This window comes from Panulirus ornatus, chromosome 4 (assembly GCF_036320965.1).
Source record: "Panulirus ornatus isolate Po-2019 chromosome 4, ASM3632096v1, whole genome shotgun sequence".
In the NCBI taxonomy this organism is placed as follows: Eukaryota; Metazoa; Arthropoda; class Malacostraca; order Decapoda; family Palinuridae; genus Panulirus; species Panulirus ornatus.
In genome coordinates this window covers 28,807,892-28,824,225 of record NC_092227.1, presented here as the reverse complement: position 1 = coordinate 28,824,225, position 16,334 = coordinate 28,807,892, and positions in this window count along the sequence as shown.

Here is a 16,334-nt window from a genome sequence, read left to right as displayed (position 1 = left end):
CTTACTTGTTGCAAGGGTCAGCTTATGAAAGTCTGGCCTGGGAGTCTGATGGGTGGCAGAGTACTGCCGGTGAAGGCTTAAACGGAGAGTTTGATGTGTAGCACGGGACGGCTGGTGAAAGCCTGATGCAGGAGTCTGATGTGTGGCAGGGCACAAAAGATGATGCTTGGCCCGGGAGTCTGGTGTGTGGCAGGGACTGGCTGATGAAGGAATGACCAGGGGATCTGGTGTGTGGCACGGCACGGACGACGAAGAATTGGCCTAAGAGTCTGGTGTATACCATGGGTTAGACGGTTTAGGATTTGCCAGGGAATAAAGTGCGTGGCAGAGGACAGCCGGAGAAGGCCTGGCCTGAGAGTCTAATGTGTGGCACTGGACGATCATCGAGGGTTGGCACAAGAGTCCGGTTTGTGACAGGAGACGGTTGGAGAAAGTTCGGTCTGGGAATCTGGTGTGTGGCACGGGTCGGTCTTGGATGTGATTGGCCTGAGGGTTTAGATTGTGACAAGGGACGGCTGGTGGAGGGTTTGCCCAGGAATTAGTGTATGGCAGGGGACAGCCGATGAAACCTTGGCCTGGGAGTCTGATGTTTGGAAGAGCACAGCTGATGAAAGTTCGTCCCAGGAGTCTGGTGTGTGGTAGGGAAAGGCGGTGAAAGCTTGTCCTGGGTGTCTGTTGTAATGCAGGATACAGCCAGTGATGGCTTGGTATAGGAGTCTGGGGAGTAGCAGGTCACAGCCGGTGAAGGATTGGCCTAGAAGTATTTTGTAAGCAGGGGACGGACAGTAAAGATTTTGCCTTTGAATCAGGTTAGTGGCCCCTGAGTCGAGTGTGGCAGTGGACGGCAGGCAAAGGTTTGACCCAGGAGTCTGTTATTTCCCGGGGAAAGGCCGCTGAAAGCTTGGCCCGGGAATCCTATTTGTGGCAGGTATGGCCGATGAAGGTTTGGCTCAGGAGTCTAATTTGTTGCAGGGGACGTTTGGTGAAAGCTTGCCCTGAGGGTCTAGCGAGTGGCAAGGAATGGCCACTGAAGGTTCATCCAGGGAGTTTAGTGTGCGGCAGGGGACGACCGGTGAAAGCTCATCCTGGGTGTCCAGTGCGTGGCAGGAGGCAACCGGTGAAGACTTGGCCCGAGAGTCCAGTGTGCGGCAGGAGACGGCTGGTGAAGGCTTGGTCTGGGGGTCTAGCATGTGATAGGGGACGGCCGGTGAAGGCTTGGCCTGGGAGTCTGGCGTATGGCAAAAGGTGGCTGGTAAAGGTTTGATCTGGTGGTCTAGTATATGGCAAGGGACGGCCTGTTAAGGCTTGGTATGGGGTCCTTGTATGCGGCAGGAGAGACTGTATCGGATATGGATGCATTGTTTCATCTCTTGAGGCCTCACTCCTTCTTCCCCAGAGTCCCTCGCATTTCCCTCTTTCATCCCTTCACTTATCCAACAGGTCACATCTACCTCGCCCTATCTATCTTACTATCTCCTCTCTTACGTTACCGTATTCTTCTACATCTTTTATCTCCCTTCTGCAAAACTACCCCTAACTCCAGGGTCACCCCCCGCTCCTACTATAAATCCCATTATCTCCTCGTTCCTAACTCCTCCGTCTTCAATAACCCGTTATTTTCCAATCCCTCCTTTCCCCCTATCCCTGGACACTGAGGACACATAGACATAGCAGTAGATCTAGGAACGCTAATTCAGATGTCTCATCAAGAAGGCTGGTTGAAGAGCGGTGGAGAGACCTCTTTGGACCAATCGATTTCTGACTCATGACCAGTCCCTTGCGACTGTGGCCAGCAAAGATCATTCACTAGTGATTCGACAGCGTTAATTTCCTGTATTCTACTAGAATAGCTGATGTAGTGTGCTTGTTCAGAATATGAAGGGTAATCTTACCCAGAGCTGTGTGACTCTCAAAGTACAATGTTTCACGTGTTTAAGCGTGTTATAATGTGAGGTATAAGATAGCGTAAGATGGTGCACGTATGTAACATGTAACATGTAACATGTGATTGTCCAAAACAATCACATGTTTACCAAATGGCGTCCTAGCTTCGTCTCTTAGATGTATATCAACTGACTTATATTTCTCTCTTGTGTCTTCCCTGATGATGTGATTATTACACGAAAGTGCACTTGCGAACTTTTCATGTTTCATTTTCCCCGTGGACTCATAGGAATATCCATATATATATTTTTCTTTTTTTCTTTTAAACTATTCGCCATTTCCCGCGTTAGCGAGGTAGCGTTAAGAACAGAGGACTGGGCCTTTTTTGGAAGATCCTCACCTGGCCCCCTCTGTTCCTTCTTTTGAAAAAAAAAAAAAAAAACGAGAGGAGAGGATTTCCAGCCCCCCGCTCCCTCCCCTTTTAGTCGCCTTCTACGACACGCAGGGAATACGTGGGAAGTATTCTTAATCCCCTATCCCCAGGGATAACATATATATATATATGAAGCGTCCGCAGTTAAAATTAAATACAGTAACTCTACCGCCAGGTGGTAGAGTTTCCCGCAGTGTATCGAGACAGACTTCCACAGAACTTTTTTTAAAGGGGAAGTAAATGTTTATAGTTGTGTTACTGGAGTGATAGTTTTCATACATGGTGTTTTGACAAGAAAATAGTGAAATTGGAGAAAAATGTAGCTTAGACATTGAAGCTTATTGATACAGTGGTTAAATTGATGAGAACTGCTATTGACGTTTGTGTAAATAAATTATACATTTCCTTTTTCCATAGCCAGAGGTTGAACCATTATGTGACATTCATTTTTTCATTCATTTCAAGCTAGAAGGTTCAGTTTTCTAAATTGTTTCTTACATTTTTCATATGTATATATATGTATGTGTGTGTGTCTGTATATGTGCGTATGTATGTGTATGTGTGTGTATGTGTGTGTATGTGTATATGTATATATATATATATATATATATATATATGTATATTATCCCTGGGGATAGGGGTGAAAGAATACTTCCCACGTATTCCTCGCGTGTCGTAGAAAGCGACTAGAGGGGACGGGAGCGGGGGGCCAGAAATCCTCCCCTCCTTGTATTAGCTTTCTAAAATGGGAAACAGAAGAAGGAGTCACGCGGGGAGTGCTCATCCTCCTCGAAGGCACAGAGTGGGGTGCCTAATGTGTGTGGATGTAACCAAGATGTGAAAAAAGGAGAGATAGGTAGTATGTTTGAGGAAAGGAACCTGGATGTTTTGGCTCTGAGTGAAACGAAGCTCAAGGGTAAAGGGGAAGAGTGGTTTGGGAATGTCTGGGGAGTAAAGTCAGGGGTTAGTGAGAGGACAAGAGCAAGGGAAGGAGTAGCAATACTCCTGAAACAGGAGTTGTGGGAGTATGTGATAGAATGTAAGAAAGTAAATTCTCGATTAATATGGGTAAAACTGAAAGTTGATGGAGAGAGGTGGGTGATTATTGGTGCATATGCACCTGGGCATGAGAAGAAAGATCATGAGAGGCAAGTGTTTTGGGAGCAGCTGAATGAGTGTGTTAGTGGTTTTGATGCACGAGACCGGGTTATAGTGATGGGTGATTTGAATGCAAAGGTGAGTAATGTGGCAGTTGAGGGAATAATTGGTATACATGGGGTGTTCAGTGTTGTAAATGGAAATGGTGAAGAGCTTGTAGATTTATGTGCTGAAAAAGGACTGATGATTGGGAATACCTGGTTTAAAAAGCGAGATATATATAAGTATACTTATGTAAGTAGGAGAGATGGCCAGAGAGCGTTATTGGATTACGTGTTAATTGACAGGCGCGCGAAAGAGAGACTTTTGGATGTTAATGTGCTGAGAGGTGCAACTGGAGGGATGTCTGATCATTATCTTGTGGAGGCTAAGGTGAAGATTTGTATGGGTTTTCAGAAAAGAAGAGTGAATGTTGGGGTGAAGAGGGTGGTGAGAATAAGTGAGCTTGGGAAGGAGACCTGTGTGAGGAAGTACCAGGAGAGAATGAGTACAGAATGGAAAAAGGTGAGAACAATGGAAGTAAGGGGAGTGGGGGAGGAATGGGATGTATTTAGGGAATCAGTGATGGATTGCGCAAAAGATGCTTGTGGCATGAGAAGAGTGGGAGGTGGGTTGATTAGAAAGGGTAGTGAGTGGTGGGATGAAGAAGTAAGAGTATTAGTGAAAGAGAAGAGAGAGGCATTTGGACGATTTTTGCAGAGAAAAATTGCAATTGAGTGGGAGATGTATAAAAGAAAGAGACAGGAGGTCAAGAGAAAGGTGCAAGAGGTGAAAAAAAGGGCAAATGAGAGTTGGGGTGAGAGAGTATCATTAAATTTTAGGGAGAATAAAAAGATGTTCTGGAAGGAGGTAAATAAAGTGCGTAAGACAAGGGAGCAAATGGGAACTCCAGTGAAGGGCGCAAATGGGGAGGTGATAACAAGTAGTGGTGATGTGAGAAGGAGATGGAGTGAGTATTTTGAAGGTATGTTGAATGTGTTTGATGATAGAGTGGCAGATATAGGGTGTTTTGGTCGAGGTGGTGTGCAAAGTGAGAGGGTTAGGGAAAATGATTTGGTAAACAGAGAAGAGGTAGTGAAAGCTTTGCGGAAGATGAAAGCCGGCAAGGCAGCAGGTTTGGATGGTATTGCAGTGGAATTTATTAAAAAAGGGGGTGACTGTATTGTTGACTGGTTGGTAAGGTTATTTAATGTATGTATGACTCATGTTGAGGTGCCTGAGGATTGGCGGAATGCGTGCATAGTGCCATTGTACAAAGGCAAAGGGGATAAGAGTGAGTGCTCAAATTACAGAGGTATAAGTTTGTTGAGTATTCCTGGTAAATTATATGGGAGGGTATTGATTGAGAGGGTGAAGGTATGTACAGAGCATCAGATTGGGGAAGAGCAGTGTGGTTTCAGAAGTGGTAGAGGATGTGTGGATCAGGTGTTTGCTTTGAAGAATATATGTGAGAAATACTTAGAAAAGGAAATGGATTTGTATGTAGCATTTATGGATCTGGAGAAGGTATATGATAGAGTTGATAGAGATGCTCTGTGGAAGGTATTAAGAATATATGGTGTGGGAGGAAAGTTATTAGAAGCAGTGAAAAGTTTTTATCGAGGATGTAAGGCATGTGTACGTGTAGGAAGAGAGGAAAGTGATTGGTTCTCAGTGAATGTAGGTTTGCGGCAGGGGTGTGTGATGTCTCCATGGTTGTTTAATTTGTTTATGGATGGGGTTGTTAGGGAGGTAAATGCAAGAGTTTTGGAAAGAGGGGCAAGTATGAAGTCTGTTGGGGATGAGAGAGCTTGGGAAGTGAGTCAGTTGTTGTTCGCTGATGATACAGTGCTGGTGGCTGATTCATGTGAGAAACTGCAGAAGCTGGTGACTGAGTTTGGTAAAGTGTGTGGAAGAAGAAAGTTAAGAGTAAATGTGAATAAGAGCAAGGTTATTAGGTACAGTAGGGTTGAGGGTCAAGTCAATTGAGAGGTGAGTTTGAATGGAGAAAAACTGGAGGAAGTGAAGTGTTTTAGATATCTGGGAGTGGATCTGGCAGCGGATGGAACCATGGAAGCGGAAGTGGATCATAGGGTGGGGGAGGGGGCGAAAATTCTGGGGGCCTTGAAGAATGTGTGGAAGTCGAGAACATTATCTCGGAAAGCAAAAATGGGTATGTTTGAAGGAATAGTGGTTCCAACAATGTTGTATGGTTGCGAGGCGTGGGCTATGGATAGAGTTGTGCGCAGGAGGATGGATGTGCTGGAAATGAGATGTTTGAGGACAATGTGTGGTGTGAGGTGGTTTGATCGAGTGAGTAACGTAAGGGTAAGAGAGATGTGTGGAAATAAAAAGAGCGTGGTTGAGAGAGCAGAAGTGGGTGTTTTGAAGTGGTTTGGGCACATGGAGAGAATGAGTGAGGAAAGATTGACCAAGAGGATATATGTGTCGGAGGTGGAGGGAACGAGGAGAAGAGGGAGACCAAATTGGAGGTGGAAAGGTGGAGTGAAAAAGATTTTGTGTGATCGGGGCCTGAACATGCAGGAGGGTGAAAGGAGGGCAAGGAATAGAGTGAATTGGAGCGATGTGGTATACCGGGGTTGACGTGCTGTCAGTGTATTGAATCAAGGGATGTTAAGCGTCTGGGGTAAACCATGGAAAGCTGTGTACGTATGTATATTTGCGTGTGTGGACGTATGTATATACATGTGTATGGGGGGGGGTTGGGCCATTTCTTTCGTCTGTTTCCTTGCGCTACCTCGCAAACGCGGGAGACAGCGACAAAGTATAATAAAAATATAAAATAATATATATATATATTTTTTTTTCTTTTTCTTATACTATTCGCTATTTCCCGCGATAGCGAGGTAGCGTTAAGAACAGAGGACTGGGCCTTTGAGGGAATATCCTCACCTGGACCTCTTCTCTGTTCCTTCTTTTGGAAAATTAAAAAAAAGAAACGAGAGGGGAGGATTTCCAGCCCCCCGCTCCCTTCCCTTTTAGTCGCCTTAGTCCCCAGGGAATATATATATATATATATATATATATATATATATATATATATATATATATATATATATATATATATATATATATATATATATATATATATATATATATATATGTATGAAGCGTCGCTGTCTCCCGCGTTAGCGAGGTACTGCAATGAAACAGACGAAAGAATGGACCAACCCACCCACATACTCAAGTATATACATAGACGTACAAACCCGCAAATATGAATACCTATACACCTCAATGTATACATACATATACCCACACAGACATATACATATATACCCATGTACATAATTCATACTGTCTGCCTTTATTCATTCCCATCGCCACCCCGCCACACATGGAATAACAACGCTTTCCCCCCTCATGTGTGCGGGGTAGCGCTAGGAAAAGACAACAAAGGCCCCATTCGTTCACACTCAGTCACTAGCTGTCATGAAATAATGCACTGAAACCACAGGTCTCTTTCCACATCCAGGCCCCAAAGAACTTTCCATGGTTTACCACAGACGCTCCACATGCCCTAGTTCAATCCATTGACAGTACGTCGACCCCGGTAACCACATCATTCCAATTCACTTTATTCCTTGCACGACTTTCACCCTCCTGCATGTTCAGGCCGCGATCACTAAAAACTTTTTCATTCCATCTTTCCACCTTCAATTTGGTCTCCCGCTTCTCGTTCCCTCCACCTCTGACACATATATCCTCTTGTTCAATCTTTCCTCACTCATTCTATCCGTATGGCCAAACCATTTCAAAACACCCTCTTCTGCTCTCTCAACCAAACTCTTTTTATTACCACACATCTCTCTTACCCTTACATTACTTAATCGATAAAACCACCTCACGCCACATATTGTCCTCAAACATCTCATTTCCAGCACATCTACCCTCCTGCCCACAACTCTATCCATAGCCCAAGCCTCGCAACCATACAACAATGTTGAAACCACTATTCCTTCAAACATACCCATTTTTGCTTTCCGAGATAATGTTCTCGACTTAAACACATTCTTCAAGGCTCCCAGAACTTTCGACCCCTCCCACACTGTATGATCCACTTCCACTTCCATGGTTCCATCCGCTGCCAAATCAACTCTCAGATATCTGAAACACTTTACTTCTTCCAGTTTTTCTTCATTCAAACTTACATCCCAATTTACTTGAACCACAACCCTACTGTACCTAATAACCTTACTCTTATTCACATTTAATCTCATCTTTCTTCTATCACGCACTTTACCAAACTCAGTCACCAGCTCCTGAATCAGCCATCAGCGCTGTATCATCAGCGAACATCAACTGACTCACTTCCCAAGCTCTCTCATCCACAACATACTGCACACTTGGCCCTCTTAACAAAACTATTGCATTCTCCTCTCTAACAACCCAATCCATAAAAAAATCAAACAAGCATGGAGATATCACATACCCCTGCCGCAAACCTATATTCACTGAGAACCAATCACTTTCCTCTCTTCCTACACGTACACACGCCTTATATCCTCGATAAAAACTTTTCACTCCTTCCAACAACTTGCCTCCCACACCATGTATCCTTATTACCTTCCAGTACAGATATATATATATATATATATATATATATATATATATATATATATATATATATATATATATATATATATATATATATATATATTTTTTTTTTTTTATATACTTTTTCGCTGTCTCCCGCGTTTGCAAGGTAGCGCAAGGAAACAGACGAAAGAAATGGCCCAACCCCCCACCATACACATGTATATACATACGTCCACACACGCAACTATACATACCTACACAGCTTTCCATGGTTTACCCCAGACGCTTCACATGCCTTGATTCAATCCACTGACAGCACGTCAACCCCGGTATACCATATCGCTCCAATTTACTCTATTCCTTGCCCTCCTTTCACCCTCCTGCATGTTCAGGCCCCGATCACATAAAATCTTTTTCACTCCATCTTTCCACCTCCAATTTGGTCTCCCTCTTCTCCTGGCTCCCTCCACCTCCGACACATATATCCTCTTGGTCAATCTTTCCTCACTCATCCTCTCCATGTGCCCAAACCACTTCAAAACACCCTCTTCTGCTCTCTCAACCACGCTCTTTTTATTTCCACACATCTCTCTTACCCTTACGTTAGTCACTCGATCAAACCACCTCACACCACACATTGTCCTCAAACATCTCATTTCCAGCAAATCCATCCTCCTGCGCACAACTCTATCCATAGCCCACGCCTCGCAACCATACAACATTGTTGGAACCACTATTCCTTCAAACATACCCATTTTTGCTCTCCGAGATAATGTTCTCGACTTCCACACATTCTTCAAGGCCCCCAGAATTTTCGCCCCCTCCCCCACCCTATGATCCACTTCCGCTTCCATGGTTCCATCCGCTGCCAGATCCACTCCCAGATATCTAAAACACTTCACTTCCTCCAGTTTTTCTCCATTCAAACTCACCTCCCAATTGACTTGACCCTCAACCATACTGTACCTAATAACCTTGCTCCTATTCATATTTACTCTTAACTTTCTTCTTCCACACACTTTACCAAACTCAGTCACCAGCTTCTGCAGTTTCTCACATGAATCAGCCACCAGCGCTGTATCATCAGCGAACAACAACTGACTCACTTTCCAAGCTCTCTCATCCCCAACAGACTTCATACTTGCCCCTCTTTCCAAAACTCTTGCATTTACCTCCCTAACAACCCCATCCATAAACAAATTAACCAACCATGGAGACATCACACACCCCTGCCGCAAACCTACATTCACTGAGAACCAATCACTTTCCTCTCTTCCTACACGTACACATGCCTTACATCCTCGATAAAAACTTTTCACTGCTTCTAACAACTTGCCTCCCACACCATATATTCTTAATACCTTCCACAGAGCATCTCTATCAACTCTATCATATGCCTTCTCCAGATCCATAAATGCTACATACAAATCCATTTCCTTTTCTAAGTACTTCTCACATACATTCTTCAAAGCAAACACCTGATCCACACATCCTCTACCACTTCTGAAACCACACTGCTCTTCCCCAATCTGATGCTCTGTGCATGCCTTCACCCTCTCAATCAATACCCTCCCATATAATTTACCAGGAATACTCAACAAACTTATACCTCTGTAATTTGAGCACTCACTCTTATCCCCTTTGCCTTTGTACAATGGCACTATGCACGCATTCCGCCAATCCTCAGGCACCTCACCATGAGTCATACATACATTAAATAACCTTACCAACCAGTCAACAATACAGTCTCCCCCCTTTTTAATAAATTCCACTGCAATACCATCCAAACCTGCTGCCTTGCCGACTTTCATCTTCCGCAAAGCTTTCAGTACCTCTTCTCTGTTTACCAAATCATTTTCCCTAACCCTCTCACTTTGCACACCACCTCGACCAAAACACCCTATATCTGCCAATCTATCATCAAACACATTCAGCAAACCTTCAAAATACTCACTCCATCTCCTTCTCACATCACCACTACTTGTTATCAACTCCCCATTTGCGCCCGTCACTGAAGTTCCCATTTGCTCCCTTGTCTTACGCACTTTATTTACCTCCTTCCAGAACATCTTTTTATTCTCCCTAAAATTTAATGATACTCTCTCACCCCAACTCTCATTTGCCCTTTTTTCACCTCTTGCACCTTTCTCTTGACCTCCTGTCTCTTTCTTTTATACATCTCCCACTCAACTGCATTTTTTCCCTGCAAAAATCGTCCAAATGCCTCTCTCTTCTCTTTCACTAATACTCTTACTTCTTCATCCCACCACTCACTACCCTTTCTAATCAACCCACCTCCCACTCTTCTCATGCCACAGGCATCTTTTGCGCAATCCATCACTGATTCCCTAAATACATCCCATTCCTCCCCCACTCCCCTTGCTTCCATTGTTCTCACCTTTTTCCATTCTGTACTCAGTCTCTCCTGGTACTTCCTCACACAGGTCTCCTTCTCAAGCTCTCTTACTCTCACCACCCTCTTCACCCCAACATTCACTCTTCTTTTCTGAAAACCCATACAAATCTTCACCTTAGCCTCCACAAGATAATGATCAGACATCCCTCCAGTTGCACCTCTCAGCACATTAACATCCAAAAGTCTCTCTTTCGCACGCCTGTCAATTAACACGTAATCCAATAACGCTCTCTGGCCATCTCTCCTACTTACATAAGTATACTTATGGTTATCTCGCTTTTTAAACCAGGTATTCCCAATCATCAGTCCTTTTTCAGCACATAAATCTACAAGCTCTTCACCATTTCCCTTTACAACACTGAACACCCCATGTATACCAATTATTCCCTCAACTGCCACATTACTCACCTTTGCATTCAAATCACCCATCACTATAACCCGGTCTCGTGCATCAAAACCACTAACACACTCATTCAGCTGCTCCCAAAACACTTGCCTCTCTTGATCTTTCTTCTCATGCCCAGGTGCATATGCACAAATAATCATCCACCTCTCTCCATCAACTTTCAGTTTTACCCATATTAATCGAGAATTTACTTTCTTACACTCTATCACATGATGTGATAGAGTGTGATATATATATATATATATATATATATATATATATATATATATATATATATATATATATATATATATATATATATATATATATATATCTTTCTTTCATACTGTTCGCCATTTGCCGCGTTAGCGGGGTAGTGTTAAGAACAGAGGGCTGGCCTATGAGGGAATATCCTCACCTGGCTCTCTTATATGTTCCTTCTTCTAGAAAATCAAAAAAAAAAAGGAAAGGGGAGGATTCCAGCCACCCGCTTCCTCCCCTTTTAGTTGCCTTCTACGACACGCAGGGAATACGTGGGAAGTATTTTCTTCTCCCCTATCCCCAGGGATAATATATATATATATGTATATATATATATATATATATATATATATATATATATATATATATATATATATATATATTTTATTTTTATTATTTATTATACTTTGTTGCTGTCTCCCGCGTTTGCGAGGTAGCGCAAGGAAACAGACGAAAGAAATGGCCCAACCCCCCCCCCATACACATGTATATACATACGTCCACACACGCAAATATACATACCTACACAGCTTTCCATGGTTTACCCCAGACGCTTCACATGCCTTGATTCAATCCACTGACAGCACGTCAACCCCGGTATACCACATCGCTCCAATTCACTCTATTTCTTGCCCTCCTTTCACCCTCCTGCATGTTCAGGCCCCGATCACACAAAATCTTTTTCACTCCATCTTTCCACCTCCAATTTGGTCTCCCTCTTCTCATCGTTCCCTCCACCTACGACACATATATCCTCTTGGTCAATCTTTCCTCACTCATTCTCTCCATGTGCCCAAACCACTTCAAAACACCCTCTTCTGCTCTCTCAACCACGCTCTTTTTATTTCCACACATCTCTCTTACCCTTACGTTACTCACTCGATCAAACCACCTCACACCACACATTGTCCTCACACATCTCATTTCCAGCACATCCATCCTCCTGCGCACAACTCTATCCATAGCCTACGCCTCGCAACCATACAACATTGTTGGAACCACTATTCCTTCAAACATACCCATTTTTGCTCTCCGAGATAATGTTCTCGACTTCCACACATTCTTCAAGGCTCCCAGAATTTTCGCCCCCTCCCCCACCCTATGATCCACTTCCGCTTCCATGGTTCCATCCGCTGCCAGATCCACTCCCAGATATCTAAAACACTTCACTTCCTCCAGTTTTTCTCCATTCAAACTCACCTCCCAATTGACTTGACCCTCAACCCTACTGTACCTAATAACCTTGCTCTTATTCACATTTACTCTTAACTTTCTTCTTCCACACACTTTACCAAACTCAGTCACCAGCTTCTGCAGTTTCTCACATGAATCAGCCACCAGCGCTGTATCATCAGCGAACAACAACTGACTCACTTCCCAAGCTCTCTCATCCCCAATAGACTTCATACTTGCCCCTCTTTCCAAAACTCTTGCATTTACCTCCCTAACAACCCCATCCATAAACAAATTAAACAACCATGGAGACATCACACACCCCTGCCTCAAACCTACATTCACTGAGAACCAATCACTTTCCTCTCTTCCTACACGTACACATGCCTTACATCCTCGATAAAAACTTTTCACTGCTTCTAACAACTTTCCTCCCTCACCATATATTCTTAATACCTTCCAGAGAGCATCTCTATCAACTCTATCATATGCCTTCTCCAGATCCATAAATGCTACATACAAATCCATTTGCTTTTCTAAGTATTTCTCACATACATTCTTCAAAGCAAACACCTGATCCACACATCCTCTACCACTTCTGAAACCACACTGCTCTTCCCCAATCTGATGCTCTGTACATGCCTTCACCCTCTCAATCAATACCCTCCCATATAATTTACCAGGAATACTCAACAAACTTATACCTCTTTAATTTGAGCACTCACTCTTATCCCCTTTGCCTTTGTACAATGGCACTATGGACGCATTCCGCCAATCCTCAGGCACCTCACCATGAGTCATACATACATTAAATAACCTTACCAACCAGTCAACAATACAGTATCCCCTTTTTTAATAAATTCCACTGCAATACCATCCAAACCTGCTGCCTTGCCGGCTTTCATCTTCCGCAAAGCTTTCACTACCTCTTCTCTGTTTACCAAATCATTTTCCCTAACCCTCTCACTTTGCACACCACCTCGACCAAAACACCCTATATCTACCACTCTATCATCAAACACATTCAACATATATATATATATATATATATATATATATGAGGAAGAAGACCGATTTCGACGATGAAGGCCTGCACTGTGGCTGAGAGATTGACTTGAGGAGGCAGAAGGGATATTGTGACAGTGATTGTGTCAGCGTCGCGTCGCCTCGCCGCAGTGTATCGAGACAGACTTCCCCAGAACTTTAAAGGGGAAGTAAATGTTTATAGTTGTGTTAATGGAGTGATAGTTTTCATGCATGGTGTTTTTGACAAGAAAATAGTGAAGTTGGAGAAAAATGTAGCTTAGACATTGAAGCTTATTGACACAGTGGTGAAATTGATGAGAACTGCTATTGACGTTTGTGTGAATAAATTGTACATTTCCTTTTCCATAGCCAGAGGTTGAACCATTATGTGACATTCATTTTTTTTTTTTTTCATTCATTTCAAGCTAAAAGTTTGTTTCTAAATTGTTCTTACATTTTTCATATGTATATATATGTATGTGTGTGTGTGTGTGTGTATGTGCATATGTGTGTGTGTGTGTGTGTGTGTGTATATGTATATATATATGTATATTATCCCTGGGGATAGGGGTGAAAGAATACTTCCCACGTATTCCTCGCGTGTCGTAGAAAGCGACTAGAGGGGACGGGAGCGGGGGGCCGGAAATCCTCCCCTCCTTGTATTAACTTTCTAAAATGGGAAACAGAAGAAGGAGTCACGCGGGGAGTGATCATCCTCCTCGAAGGCTCAGAGTGGGGTGCCTAAATGTGTGTGGATGTAACCAAGATGTGAAAAAAGGAGAGATAGGTAGTATGTTTGAGGAAAGGAACCTGGATGTTTTGGCTCTGAGTGAAACGAAGCTCAAGGGTAAAGGGGAAGAGTGGTTTGGAAATGTCTGGGGAGTGAAGTCAGGGGTTAGTGAGAGGACAAGAGCAAGGGAAGGAGTAGCAATACTCCTGAAACAGGAGTTGTGGGAGTATGTGATAGAATGTAAGAAAGTAAATTCTCGATTAATATGGGTAAAATTGAAAGTTGATGGAGAGAGGTGGGTGATTATTGGTGCATATGCACCTGGGCATGAGAAGAAAGATCATGAGAGGCAAGTGTTTTGGGAGCAGCTAAATGAGTGTGTTAGCGGTTTTGATGCACGAGACCGGGTTATAGTGATGGGTGATTTGAATGCAAAGGTGAGTAATGTGGCAGTTGAGGGAATAATTGGTATGCATGGGGTGTTCAGTGTTGTAAATGGAAATGGTGAAGAGCTTGTAGATTTATGTGCTGAAAAAGGACTGATGATTGGGAATACCTGGTTTAAAAAGCGAGATATACATAAGTATACTTATGTAAGTAGGAGAGATGGCCAGAGAGCGTTATTGGATTACGTGTTAATTGACAGGCGTGCGAAAGAGAGACTTTTGGATGTTAATGTGCTGAGAGGTGCAACTGGAGGTATGTCTGATCATTATCTTGTGGAGGCTAAGGTGAAGATTAGTATGGGTTTTCAGAAAAGAGGAGTGAATGTTGGGGTGAAGAAGGTGGTGAGAGTAAGTGAGCTTGGGAAGGAGACCTGTGTGGGGAAGTACCAGGAGAGACTGTGTACAGAATGGAAAAAGGTGAGAACAATGGAAGTAAGGGGAGTCGGGGAGGAATGGGATGTATTTAGGGAATCAGTGATGGATTGCGCAAAAGATGCTTGTGGCATGAGAAGAGTGGGAGGTGGGCTGTTTAGAAAGGGTAGTGAGTGGTGGGATGAAGAAGTAAGAGTATTAGTGAAAGAGAAGAGAGAGGCATTTGGACGATTTTTGCAGGGAAAAAATGCAATTGAGTGGGAGAAGTATAAAAGAAAGAGACAGGAGGTCAAGAGAAAGGTGCAAGAGGTGAAAAAAAGGGCAAATGAGAGTTGGGGTGAGAGACTATCAGTAAATTTTAGGGAGAATAAAAAGATGTTCTGGAAGGAGGTAAATAGGGTGCGTAAGACAAGGGAGCAAATGGGAACTTCAGTGAAGGGCGTAAATGGGGAGGTGATAACAAGTAGCGGTGATGTGAGAAGGAGATGGAATGAGTATTTTGAAGGTTTGTTGAATGTGTCTGATGACAGAGTGGCAGATATAGGGTGTTTTGGTCGAGGTGGTGTGCAAAGTGAGAGGGTTAGGGAAAATGATTTGGTAAACAGAGAGGAGGTAGTAAAAGCTTTGCGGAAGATGAAAGCCGGCAAGGCAGCAGGTTTGGATGGTATTGCAGTGGAATTTATTAAGAAAGGGGGTGACTGTATTGTTGACTGGTTGGTAAGGTTATTTAATGTATGTATGACTCATGGTGAGGTGCCTGAGGATTGGCGGAATGCGTGCATAGTGCCATTGTACAAAGGCAAAGGGGATAAGAGTGAGTGCTCAAATTACAGAGGTATAAGTTTGTTGAGTATTCCTGGTAAATTATATGGGAGGGTATTGATTGAGAGGGTGAAGGCATGTACAGAGCATCAGATTGGGGAAGAGCAGTGCGGTTTCAGAAGTGGTAGAGGATGTGTGGATCAGGTGTTTGCTTTGAAGAATGTATGTGAGAAATACTTAGAAAAGCAAATGGATTTGTATGTAGCATTTATGGATCTGGAGAAGGCATATGATAGAGTTGATAGAGATGCTCTGTGGAAGGTATTAAGAATATATGGTGTGGGAGGCAAGTTGTTAGAAGCAGTGAAAAGTTTTTATCGAGGATGTAAGGCATGTGTACGTGTAGGAAGAGAGGAAAGTGATTGGTTCTCAGTGAATGTAGGTTTGCGGCAGGGGTGTGTGATGTCTCCATGGTTGTTTAATTTGTTTATGGATGGGGTTGTAAAGGAGGTAAATGCAAGAGTCCTGGAAAGAGGGGCAAGTATGAAGTCTGTTGGGGATGAGAGAGCTTGGGAAGTGAGTCAATTGTTGTTCGCTGATGATACAGCGCTGGTGGCTGATTCATGTGAGAAACTGCAGAAGCTGGTGACTGAGTTTGGTAAAGTGTGTGGAAGAAGAAAGTTGAGAGTAAATGTGAATAAGAGCAAGGTTATTAGGTACAGTAGGGGTGAGGGTCAAGTCAATTGGGA